Source organism: Hypanus sabinus, chromosome 15 (genome assembly GCF_030144855.1).
Source record: "Hypanus sabinus isolate sHypSab1 chromosome 15, sHypSab1.hap1, whole genome shotgun sequence".
Classification (NCBI taxonomy): Eukaryota; Metazoa; Chordata; class Chondrichthyes; order Myliobatiformes; family Dasyatidae; genus Hypanus; species Hypanus sabinus.
The window spans coordinates 51,473,847-51,487,433 of record NC_082720.1 but is presented as its reverse complement, the minus strand read 5'-3'; the positions used below and the strand labels follow the sequence as shown (position 1 = coordinate 51,487,433).

At 42.3% G+C, this 13,587-nt stretch overlaps 1 protein-coding gene across 5 annotated transcripts in view; it reads left to right on the top strand.

Moving 5' to 3' along the window:
- LOC132405521 (glucocorticoid receptor-like) overlaps positions 1-13,587 on the top strand; it is a 119,485-nt gene that overhangs the window by 23,326 nt on the left and 82,572 nt on the right. The window lies entirely within an intron of this gene.

The following is a 13,587-nucleotide window of genomic DNA, read 5'->3' as shown; positions in this document are numbered from 1 at the left end:
CAGTAGTTTGAACTTTTTTAAACCATCACACTACTACCACTTATGCCCTCCCCTCCCCTGCTAATACATCATTTCATCGTTTAAGAGCCTAGACCCTGGTCCCTCCCCATTGAGCATCTGCATTGGTTGCACTAAGCTTCTGTAAGCATGTACTCCTGTAGCATGGAATGTTCCAGTTGGTAGCATTTCCTTATAGACTGGAAGACCAATGACTTTCTAGCAGATCACGGCATCTTTCACTGAATTGATAACCTTTCAGTAGCACTTCATGACCATCTCAGTATTTGCTCCAAAAAGTCTGTTAAGCTCTGCTGGGGATGAACTGGGACATGCATCTCCAAACCAAACCATCTTAGCAAATCCATAATCTGCAAAGAAGTGGGTGACCATTTCTTCCCTCTGCAGCCATCCTGAGGGCGGTTTGAGTTGGCAGTGATATGTCTTCTGTACAGGACGATTTTGACGGAGGGCCTCTCTCATGGACAGTCTACAAGGTTTTGGAGCTTGTTGGTGAGTTCTGATGCTGATGCATTCTGCCAGATGATGGGACTGCTTGATTTGGAACTACCCCACAGTAGTTGGGTAGTGTGTGCATGGTGTTCCAGGCTGACCACTGCCTGTTGGACTTGTAATCAGAAGTGTTTGCTTGGACAAACTCTTCCACAAAGGGGAGATAGTGCATCTGTGTCCAGCTGACTGAGATTGCATGGCAGTGTGGTCATATCTATCATTTACAACACCAAGGACGCATAGAACCTAAGCACATAGTGTCACTTGGTGCCCATTATTTTGTGTTTTTGTTCTATACTCTGCCTGATGTAGCCAACAGAATGAGGGAAGCATTAGGTACATTTTTGCCCCTATTCTCTAGGGATCTTTGTGTCATCACCTGTCGGACTTGCTCCATCTTTACTAACAAGTGAATTACCAAATTGGAGGAGTGGGGAATGGCTTCATCTATGCTAAATACAGCAGTCCTGAAATCTCCCTCTTTACCCTCAATTTCTACTTGATGGATATCTTTATAATAGTGTTAAGATTAAATTTTCAACCAAGCAAGCAAATTCATTATGTGACTGCTGCAAGATCACAGGGTTTCAGAAAAAAAACCGAGGATGGTTTGTAGTAATATTTTGCTTTCCTTCCATCTTGGAAACTATCAAGAAGAATAACTAGAGTAGATAAATCCATGGCTGGATGTCATGTTCATAGAATTGGAAAGAAAGTGCTAAAAGAAAATAAATGTATTACTTGAGTAATATATCTTTTTTAAGTGGTTTGTTCAAATTCTTACTGAAATGCAGTTTTAATATGTGTGTGGGGGTGGGGGGGGGGGGAAGAACAGAATTCCCACAGAATTAATTTCAACATCGCAGCTGAAGTTGTCAAAGAACAGTATGAGTAACCTGTGAGAGAATTTTCAAATAATTTCTCCAAAACATTATGAAACCACAAGATTTTTGTTTTTCCATTGAGTAAGGATACTGACGAACAAAGTTGCAACATCTGATTAATGATGTAAACATTGAGAATTGTTATCTCATGAAAGAAAATTACATTTTTAAAACTATTTCAGAATAATGCCATTTATAGTAAATGTTAATTTCTGCTATCCAACTGCTCAGATCCTGATGGTTCAACAGCTGAATCAAGAGGCCCTGTTTACTTTGCATCTTTTAACTTGTTGGGATCCTGGTTTCCTGTAAAATACTGAGATTCATCAGAATATGAGGAAATAGGAGCTGGTATAGGCCATTAAGCCCTTCAAGACTGCCCCATTATATTCCACTCCAACCTTCTATGGCCATTTCTCCTTATCTCTGTATATCTTGATCGGTGAAGTATTTATCCACTTCCACTCTAGATATCTTTAATGATCGAGTATCCACAACCCATCAGGGCAGGGAATTCCAACAATTCAGCATCGGCTGTGTAAAAACAAATTAATTTCAGGTACCTTGTATTTAAATCACTAGTCCCTTATTTTGTAGTTGTGGGGACCTTATTTGAGACTCTCCCACTAGTGAAAACATTCTGACATCTACTTTGTTCAGGCCCTTAGGTTGCTTGTATGTTAGAACCATAGAACCAAAGAACATTACAGCACAGAAACAGGCCTTTTGGCCCTTCTTGGCTCTGCCGAACCATTTTTCTGCTTAGTCCCACTGACCTGCACCCGGCCCATATCCCTCCATACCCTCTCATCCATGTACCTGTCCAAGTTTTTCTTAAATGTTAAAAGTGAGTCCACATTTACCACTTCATCTGGCAGCTCATTCCACACTCCCACCACTCTCTGTGTGAAGAAGTCCCTCCTTATGTTCCCTTTAAACTTTTCCCCCTTCACCCGTAACCCATGTCCTCTGTTTTTTTTTTCTCCCCTAGCCTCAGTGGAAACAGCCTGTTTGCATTCACTCTATCTATACCCATCATAATTTTATACACCTCTTATCAAGTCTCCCCTCATTTTTCTACGCTCCAAGGAATAAAGTCCTAACCTATTCAACCTTTCTCTGTAACTCAGTTTCTCAAGTCACGTTGAGTTGAAAAAGTCTCCCTCTTGTCAGCCATACATATGCTGGCTGACCATCTCACCTAATTAACTTCTGCAGGTTAGTTCCTAATGCAATCAAAATTAGCTGTACCCCAGTTTTGGACTTTAGTTCTAAATCAGTCCTATCTCTTGTCAAAATTGTTCTATGACTAATAGAGCTATGACTGTTTATTAAGTACTGCAAGAACAAAGAAATGGATGAGGAAGGTATTGAACAAAGCCCAGTAGCAAGGGGGAAGTGTAGGGTGTGTCAACATGGTCTGGTCCTCTTATACCAGAGTACTGGTAGCAAACATTCCATTCAAATTCCATTGTTTAAATAAAACAATAAGATAGCCCCTATTCAAATGATGTGATACCTACCACAAAAACAAGATGTTTGCAGAAAGGTACAAAGGGAACTTCAACTACTAACAAAAAAGACACACTGAACAATTACATATTATGTGCCTGTAGGTAATTAAATAATATACAAACAAGCATTAAAAAGTTAAACGACGAGGAAATTAGCAAGTATGCAGTCCAATACAATAGAATCTTTTGCAACTGGCTAAGGTATCTGAAAGGGAGCACCTCCACCATGCCAACTTACTCTTGTCACTGTACTGAATATTCAGAATAAATGATGTGCTGAGATCTTTGGTGTGAGATTTGAGCCCTCAGTCAGCTGGCATTTTACATTGTGCCAAAGCATTTTATTATAATCCAGTTTAACTTGTGGATCTATTTATTGGCTTCTTAATATAATTAATATTCCAATCTATTGATTTGAAACAAAAGAAACACATTGCCTTTGAAATAGGGCATGGAAGCAAAATACTTAGCAACCAAGAACATGTTAGATGCATGGAATAAATAACAAAAGATTATTTAATTTTTAGTTGTAGCTTAAATTTTGAAATTCTTGGAGTAAATGACGTGATAATATCTAGAGGTTGATAGAAAGTACAGTACAGGTAAGTAAGACTATTTTTGAGATAATGTTATTGTCACAATGTTCAATGATTATTTATTTTCAATCCAGATGTAATTATCATTGATCAAGGCATGAAAGGAAAGGAAATGACAATGAACAACTAAACTGAAAATCATGAGGCAGCTCAGCAGTTTATAGTTCAAAAACAAACTTTGCTTTTTGGTTCCTGTTTCTTGTTTTAAAGACCATAAGACATAGGAGCAGAATTAGGCCATTTGGCCCATCGAGTCTGTTCTGCCATTCAATCATGGCTGATCCTTTTTCTCTCCTCCTCAACCCCTTTCCCAGCCTTCTCATAATTTTGATGCCATGTCCAATCAAGAATCTATCCATCTCTGCCCTAAATACACTCAATGACCTGGCCTCCAAAGCTCCATATGGCAACAAGTTCCATCACCCTCTGGCTAAAGAAATATCTCCACGACTGTTTTGAATGGACGCCCCTCTATCTAGAGGCTTTGCTCTCTTGTTCTAGACTCCCCCGCCATGGGAAATATCCTTTCCATGTCTACTCTGTCTAGGCCTTTCAACATTCAAAAGGTTTAAATGAGATCCTTCCCGTCATCCTTCTGAATTCCAGTAAGTACAGACCCAGAGCCATCAAATGTTCCTCATACGATAACCCTTTCATTCCTGTAATCATCCTTGTGAACCTCCTCTGGATTCTCTCCAATGCCAGCACATATCTTCTGAGATGAGGAGCCCAAAACTGTTCACAGTACTCAAGGTGAGGCCACACCAGTGCCTTATAAAACCTCAGCATCACATCCCTACTCTTTTTTAAATAATTTTTTTAATTGAATTTTCAAATAGTTGCAGAAGGAAAAAAAATCAACCCTTCCCTCCTTCCCCCTAACATATCCCTGTAGAAAGAGAGAAAAAAAGGGAGAAGAAGAAAGAAAGAAAGAGTGCCAGGATATCGGAAGATCCCCACTTGCTCCATGAAGTTCATAATAGCTTCAGTATATATATTTATTTATTTCCCCAAATGACCAATAATTTTATCTTTGGAGCACCTATATACTTAATCCTATCTTTTGTAAATAAGGGTGCCAAATTTTCAGAAATATTTCATATTTATCTCTTAAATTACAAGTAATTTTTTTCAAGTGGAATGCAGCTGAAAATGTCATTCTTCCAACGATCTATACTTAAGTATGAATCCGATTTCCAAGTAACTGCAATAGCCTTTTTGGCTACTGCCAATACAATTTTTATGAATTCTTTCTGATATTTATTCAGTTTGGATTTCAGTTTTATCCCTTCAATATCACCTAGTAAAAATAATGTTGGATTATGTGGAAGTTGTGTTCCAATAATTTGTTCCAATAAAACTTAAATTTGTCCAAAAAGGTTGAATTTTAAAACAAGACCGAGTATAAAAAAGTACTAATTTCTTGATTACATCGGAAACATTGATCAGATAAATTTGGGTTTAATTTATTTATTTTTTGTGGTGTAATATATAATTGATGTAAAAAATTATATTGCACTAATCTTAACCGGACATTTGTTATATTTGTCATACTGTCAAGCCATAGTCTTGACCAACTTGTTTCTTCAATTTTAATATTCAAATCACTTTCGCATTTTTGTCTTGATTTATGAATTCCTTGTTTAATTGCCTGTTTTTGAATCAAACGATGCATACAAGAAATAAATCTTTTAATTTTTCCTTTTTGAATTAAAGTTTCTATTTCATTAGGTTTCGGCAATAACATTGTTTGACCCAATTTATCTCTTAAATAAGCCCTTAATTGGAAATAACAAAAAAGAGTGTTGTTTGATATTTTGTATTTATTCTTTAATTGATCAAATTGTAGCGGTGTGCTACACGCAGCGCTAAAATTACGACACAGAGTCGATAACTGCAGTCGAAGGAAAAAAACTTTATTCGAAATCCTCAGCCTCACTTTTAAGCCTCCCTCAAACTGCCCCCCGTGGCGCAGAGGCTGCAAAGCTCTGTGCTCGCAAACCCCCGTAGGCTATCTAATTGTGAGCCGGTTCGGATGTGCCAGGAAATGGGTCGCCACATAACCCCCCCCCCCCTCCAGAACCGGCGATACACCCTCCAATGTCCACAGTCTGGGCCAGAACCTGCTTGGGAGGTCGGCCTCTGCGCCGAGGTGCCGGAAACTCGGCCGGTTGTGCCAGGTCCACATGGACCGGTTTGAGGCGGTCCACCGTGAAAACCTCCTCTTTCCCCCCAACGTCCAGCACGAATGTGGACCCGTTGTTCCGGAGCACCATAAACGGCCCCTCGTATGGCCGCTGCAGCGGCGGCCGATGCCTGCCCCTTCGTACAAGCACAAACTTACAGCTCTGCAGGTCTTTGGGTACGCAGGTCGGGTTCCGCCCGTGCTGTGAAGTGGGTATGGGGGCCAGGTTACCGAGCTTCTCGCGTAGTCTGCCCAGGACTGCTGCGGGATCTTCCTCTTGCCCCCGTGGGGCTGGTAGGAACTACCCGGGGACGACCAGGGGCGCGCCGTATACCAACTTGGCCGACGAGGCGTGCAGGTCGTCCTTGGACGCTGTGCGGATGCCGAGTAGGACCCAGGGAAGCTCGGCCGCCCAGTTGGCTCCTCGCAGGCGGGCCATGAGGGCCGACTTCAGGTGACGGTGGGAACGCTCCACTAGGTCGTTCGACTGTGGGTGGTAGGCAGTTGTGTGGTGCTGCTGAGTCCCCAAAAGGCTGGCCATAGCTGACCACAGGCTGGAGGTGAACTGGGCGCCTCTGTCGGAGGTAATGTGGGCTGGTACACCAAAGCGAGATATCCAGGTGGTGATCAGGGCTCGGGCGCAAGATTCAGAGGTGGTGTCGGTGAGCGGGACTGCCTCTGGCCATCTTGTGAACCGGTCCACGATAGTCAGGAGGTAACGCGCTCCGCGCGAAACTGGCAGGGGGCCCACGATATCCACATGAATGTGGTCGAAACGCCAGTGGGCGGGATGGAACTGCTGCAGTGGGGCTTTGGTGTGCCGCTGTACTTTGGCCGTCTGGCAGTGCATGCACGTTTTGGCCCATTCACTGACCTGTTTGCGGAGTCCGTGCCAAACGAACCTGCTGGAAACCATCCGGACAGTTGTCCGGATGGAGGGATGCGCCAAGTTATGAATGGAGTCGAAAATACGGCGCCGCCAGGCTGTCGGGACGACAGGACGGGGCTGGCCAGTGGCGACGTCACAGAGTAGGGTCCTCTCACCCGGGCCTACGGGGAGGTCCTGGAGCTGCAAACTGGAGACTGCGGTTCTGTAACTCGGAATCTCCTCATCTGCCTGCTGCGCCTCTGCCAGTGCCTCAAAGTCTACCCCTTGGGAAAGGGCATGAACGGTAGGGTGAGAGAACGCATCCGCCACGACATTGTCCTTACCCGAGACGTGCCGGACATCCGTCGTGTATTCAGAAATGTAGGACAGGTGGCGTTGCTGGCGGACGACCAGGGGTCGGACGCTTTCATAAATGCAAAGGTAAGCGGTTTGTGGTCCATGAACGCGGTGAAGGGCCGAGCTTCTAGGAAGTACCTGAAATGCCGGATTGCCAGGTAGAACGCCAACAGTTCCCGGTCGAAAGCACTGTACTTGAGCTCAGGTGGCCGCTGGTGTTTGCTGAAAAACGCCAGGGGTTGCCAGCGACCTGCGATGAGTTGCTCCAGCACCCCACCGACTGCCGTGTTAGATGCGTCCACTGTGAGGGCGGTAGGGGCGTCCATTCTGGGGTGCACTAGCATCGCGGCATTCGCCAAGGCTTCCTTCGTTTGAATGAAAGCGGCGGTGGACTCCTCGTCCCAGGTAATGTCCTTGCTCGGACCCGACATCAGGGCGAACAGGGGGCGCATGATCCGGGCAGCTGAAGGGAGGAAGCGGCGGTAGAAATTGACCATACCTACGAATTCCTGAAGGCCTTTGATCGTGGTGGGTCGGGGGAAGTGGCGGACCGCATCTACCTTAGCGGGCAGAGGGGTTGCCCCGTCTTTAGTAATCCTGTGGCCCAGGAAGTCAATGGTATCGAGTCCGAACTGGCATTTGGCGGGGTTGATTGTAAGACCGTACTCACTCAGTCGGGCGCAGAGTTGACGGAGGTGAGACAGATGCTCCTGACGACTGCTGCTGGCTATGAGGATGTCATCCAAATAGATGAACGCGAAGTCCAGGTCCCGTCCCACCGCGTCCATTAACCGCTGGAACGTCTGTGCGGCATTCTTCAGGCCGAACGGCATGCGGAGGAACTCGAAAAGGCCAAACGGGGTGATGAGAGCCGTTTTGGGGACGTCGTCAGGATGCATCGGGATTTGATGGTACCCTCGGACAAGGTCTACCTTGGAGAAGATCCGTGCGCCGTGCAGGTTTGCTGCAAAGTCCTGAATGTGCGGCACAGGGTAGCGGTTCGGTGTGGTAGCCTCGTTCAGCCTGCGGTAGTTGCCGCACGGTCTCCAGCCTCCCGTCGCTTTGGGCACCATGTGCAGGGGGGAGGCCCATGGGCTGTTGGACCGCCGGATGATCCCCAATTCCTCCATCCTCTGGAACTCCTCCTTCGCCAGTCGGAGCTTGTATGGGGCAAGCCGCCGAGCGCGGGCGTGGAGGGGTGGTCCCTGGGTCGGGATGTGGTGCTGTACGCCGTGTCGGGGCACGACCGCTGTGAACTGCGGTGCCAGAACCGATGGGAAATCCGCCAGGACCCTGGTGAAGTCGTTGTCAGACAGCGTGATGGAGCCAAGGTGAGGGGCTGGCAACTGGGCTGCACCCAGGGAGAACGTCTGAAAGGTCTCGGCGTGTACCAGTCTCTTCCTGGGCAGGTCGACCTGTAGGCTGTAAGCCCGCAAAAAATCCGCACCCAGAAGCGGTTGGGCTACGGCGGCCAGTGTAAAGTCCCACGTGAACTGGCTGGAGCTGAACTGTAGCTGCACCTGACGGGTGCCACAGGTCCTTACTGTGCTGCTGTTCACGGCCCTCAGGGGGGGACCCGGTGCCCTGCTGCGGGTGTCGTAACTCGTCGGAGGTAAAACGCTGATCTCGGCACCAGTATCGACCAAAAACTGGCATCCCGACCTTCTATCCCACACATACAGGAGGCTATCCCGATGGCCAGCCGCCGTAGCCATCAGCGGCGGCTGGCCTTGGCGTTTCCCGGGAACTTGCAGGGCGGGCGACAACGGCGGGCTTCTGCGCCCCACCATTGGTGGTAGAAGCACCAGTGTTCTTTGGGCCAGGGGTTGGCGGGCTCTGCTGCCGGGCCTGGACTGGTTTGCTGCTGGGAGCGTGGCTGGGAGATCTGTGCAGTGGACGCCCCGCTCACCTTTTTGGCGTTCCAGAGCAAGTCCGCCCGGGCTGCCACCTTCCGGGGGTCACTGAAATCCGCGTCGGACAGCAGCAGGCGTATGTCCTCAGGCAGCTGCTCCAGGAATGCCTGCTCAAACATGAGGCAGGGTTTGTGTCCGTCGGCTAGAGACAACTTCTCATTCATTAAAGCCAATGGAGGTCTGTCGCTCAAGCCATCCAGGTGCAGTAAATGGGCAGCCCGCTCGCGCCGTGAGAGTCCGAAAGTCCTGAGGAGCAGGGCTTTGAATTCCGTGTACTTGCCGTCTGCCGGGGGCGACTGTACGAACTCCGCGACCTGGGCCGCTGTGTCCTGGTCGAGGGAGCTCACCACGTAGCAGTAGTGGGTGTCTTCTGAGGTGATCTGGCGAACGTGGAATTGGGCTTTGGCTTGCTGGAACCATAGGTTCGGTCGCTGTGTCCAGAAACCCGGCAGTTTCAACGAAACCGCATGAACAGAGGCGGCGTCGGTCATTTCTGGTCCAAAAATCGTTTGGACTGTCGGGGTCACCAATTGTAGCGGTGTGCTACACGCAGCGCTAAAATTACGACACGGAGTCGGTAACTGCAGTCGAAGGAAAAAACTTTATTCAAAATCCTCAGCCTCACTTTTAAGCCTCCGTCAACCTGCCCCCCGTGGCTCAGAGACTCCAAAGCTCTGTGCTCGCAAACCCCCGTAGGCTATCTAATTGTGAGCCGGTTCGGATGTGCCAGGAAATGGGTCGCCATAAAATGACATTAATATACCTCCTTCAAAACAATCTCCTATATATCTAATCCCTTTTTGAGACCAATTGTATAAAAGTTGGTTATCCATTGTAAAAGGAATAAATTTATTTTGAATTAAAGGTCTCTTTGCTAATAAAGATTTCTTTATCTCATCATCAGCATTTATCTTATCCCATAAATCAATCAAATATTTTAATATAGGAGGTTCTTTCTTTTCCCGTATCCATTTAGATTTCCACTTGTATATAAAATCTTCTGGTATATTTTCTTCTATTTTATCTAATTCTATTCTAATCCATGCCAGTTTATCTTCATCAAAAAAAGATGCAATAAATCTAAGTTGATTTGCTTTATAATAATTCTTAAAGTTTGGAAGTTGTAACCCTCCTAGGTCAAATTTCCATGTCAATTTTTCCAACGATATTCTTGACATCTTGCCTTTCCAAAGGAACTTCCTCACACATTTATTTAACTCTTGAAAAACCTTCTGCGGTAATTGTACTGGTAGTGTTTGGAATAAATATTGTAATCTAGGGAATAAATTCATTTTTACAGCATTTACTCTGCCTACTAATGTTATTGGTAATGTAATCCATTTATCAAGATCTTCTTGAATTTTTTTCAATAATGGTAAATAATTTATATAAATTCTTTATATCATTATCAACTCTTATACATAAATATTTTATACCATTTGTCGGCCATCTAAATTGAGTTATTAGTCGACATTGACTATAATCTCCTTTAGTAAGGGGTAGAATTTCACTTTTATCCCAATTTATTTTGCAGCCTGATATTTTCCCATATTCTTCCAGTCTAGAAGATAATTTACACAGCGAATACAATGGGTTTGTTAAATAAAGCAAAACATCATCAGCAAATAAATTAATCTTATATTCCTCCTGGTTAACTCTGAAACCCATAATATCTGGGTCCGTTCTAATTAATTCAGCTAATGGTTCTGTTGCCAACACAAATAAAGCAGGTGATAATGGACAACCTTGTCTAGTTGACCTTGTTAACTGAAATGATGTTGAAATTTGACCATTTGTCACTACTTTAGCTTTGGGATTAGTATTTACGGTTTTAATCCATTTTATAAAAGATAGTCTTAATCCATATTTTTCCAATACCTTAAATAAAAAATCCCATTCCCATCTGTCAAATGCTTTGTCTGCATCTAAGGCAACTGCCACACTCATTTCCTCCCTCTTTTGTGCCAAATGAATTATGCTAAGTAACTGAGTTACATTATCTGCCAATTGTCTATTTTTGGTAAATCCTCTTTGATCCATATGTATTAATTTTGGTAAGTATTTAGATAATCTATTAGTTAAAATTCTTGGTATTATTTTATAGTTGGTATTCAACAAAGAAATAGGTCTATATGATGTTGGCTTTAAAAGATCTCTATATTTTTTTGGCAATACTATTAAAATAGCTGTCGAAAAAGATTCTGGAAGTTTATGCGTTCTTTCCGCTTGGTATATTAACTCCATAAAAGGAGGAATTAGTAAATCTTTAAACTTTTTATAAAATTCGGGCAGAAAACCATCCTCTCCTGGAGATTTATTACTCTGAAGTGATCCTAAAGCTTCTTCGACCTCTTTTAATGTAAAAGGCATTAAAACCCTTCTGTTCTTCAGAATTCAATTTTGGAAGAGTTATTTGTGATAAAAACCTTTCTATCTCGACATTATCATTTTGTGATTCTGATTGATACAATTCAGAATAAAAATTCTTAAGTTTCATTAATTTCTAAAGGTTTATAAGTAATTTCATTTACACTTGTTCTAATTGCATTTATCGTTTTGGAAATCTGGTCTGTTTTTAACTGCCAAGCAAGAATCTTGTGTGATCTTTCACCTAGTTCGTAATAATCTCTGTTTAGTTCTCATAATTGCTTTTTCTGTTCTGCATGTCTGAAGTGTATTATATTGTAACTTCTTGTTAACAAGTTGTCTTCATTTTTCTTCTGTCATATATCTTTGAGATTCTTTTTCTAATTTTGTAATCTCTTTTTCCAATTGTTCTATTTCTACCATATATTCCTTGTTAATTTTAAAAGTATAACTTATTATCTGGCCTCTCAAATATGCCTTCATTGCTTCCCATACTATAAATTTATCATCAACTGAATGTAAATTTGTATCCAAAAGAAACAATCTGCTTTTTCATGAAATCACAAAAATCTTGACGTTTTAATAATATTGAATTAAATCTCCAACTGTAAATCGATTCCTCTTTATCCATTATTATCATTGTCATTGTCAAGGGGAATAATCTGACATTATTCTTGCTTTATATTCCATATTTTTCATTCTGTCTTGAATATTCATTGATAATAGGAAAATATCTATCCTTGAATAAGTTTTATGTCTATTTGAATAAAATGAGTAATCTCTTTCTTTTGGATTAATTCTTCATATATCAATCAAATTTAAATCTTTCATCAATGATAGTTAATTTTGCTACTTTTGATTTTGTAACAACCTTTGTTGATCTATCTAAAACTGGGTCTAGACAAAAATTAAAATTTCTACCTATTAATATTTTGTCATGTGCGTCAAGAAGGCCTCTTGTATAAATTTTACATCATTTTCATTTGATGCATAAATATTCATAAGAGTCTATAGTTCTGAAAAAATTTGACAATGTATAATTATATATCTCCCCACAGAATCAATTAATACATTTTATATTTTAATTGGTAAAGTTTTATTAACCAAAATTGCAACTTCCCTCACCCTTGAATTAAATGAAACTGCAATAACATTTCCAACCCAATCTCTCCTTAACTTCTGATGTTCTATCTCTGTTAAGTGTGTTTCTTGTAAAAAGAACTATATCTATTTTCATCTTCTTAATGTATGTTAAAAGTATTTTTCTTTTCACCGGTCCATTAAGTCAATTAACATTAAAACTTAAAAAATTAAGTAAATTAGTCATTATTTTTAACAGGGTTACTCCAGTCTATAGTAATACCTAACTTTTCAACTTTCGTAGTACCTTGGGGAATCTTTTTAAAATTCTCTGTGTTGTTATGTGTCTCTTCCCCCCCCCCCCCCCATTGTCCAGGCAAAGAAAGAAAGATTAAAGAAAAATAGATTATAAAGAAAAAAATAACAAAATACCCCCCTACTAATGTTGTGAATTAAAAAAACACATTACCCCCCCCCCGTTGTATGGATTACACACGTGAATCCGAAGTTCCCGCAGCTCCCCCGTAACATAAAGAAGTATATATAAGAGAAGAAAAAAATATCACTACTCTTGATTAATATTTCTCAGATTTTTACCTTTCTCCCCGTGTCATATAATTAAGAATATATTTAAATATTCTTCTGTCCTTAAACATCCATCAACTCCATTCACTGTCCCTGTCTTCATCTTTAATCCATTTCACTTTTAAATCTTTGGCTGTGATTAGCGAATATTTGGGAGTTCTTGTGCAAATTCTTCCGCATCCCCATAATCAGTAAAAAAATCTTCTTTTTCCGTCATCCAAAAAAATTATCAGGGTTGCCGGGTGGCGCAATATGAATTTATAACCCTTTTCCCATAAAACTTTTTTCGCTGGGTTAAATTCCTTCCTTCTCTTCAAAAGGTCATAACTTATATCAGGATAGAAAAGAACTGTTTTCCCTTCTATTCTCTTTCTGGCACGTTGAGCAGCCACCTTCAGGATCTTTTCTTTATCTTGATATCTTAAGCATTTTATCAAGATTGATCGTGGGTTTTGATCAACTTGCGGTCTTGATCTCAAGGCTCCGTGAGCCCTTTCAATTTCAATTAACTGGGTTCCTTCTTCCATTTCCAAAATTTCCGGAATCCATTTTTGAAAAAAATTTATTGGATCCTCTCCCTCTATACCTTCTTTAAGTCCAACAATCTTAATATTATTTCATCTGCTAAAATTTTCAAGTACACCCACTTTTTCCAACAACCATTTTCTTTCTGATGTCCAGGCAGAAATATTATCTTCCGTTTTATTCATTCTATCAATGGTATCTCC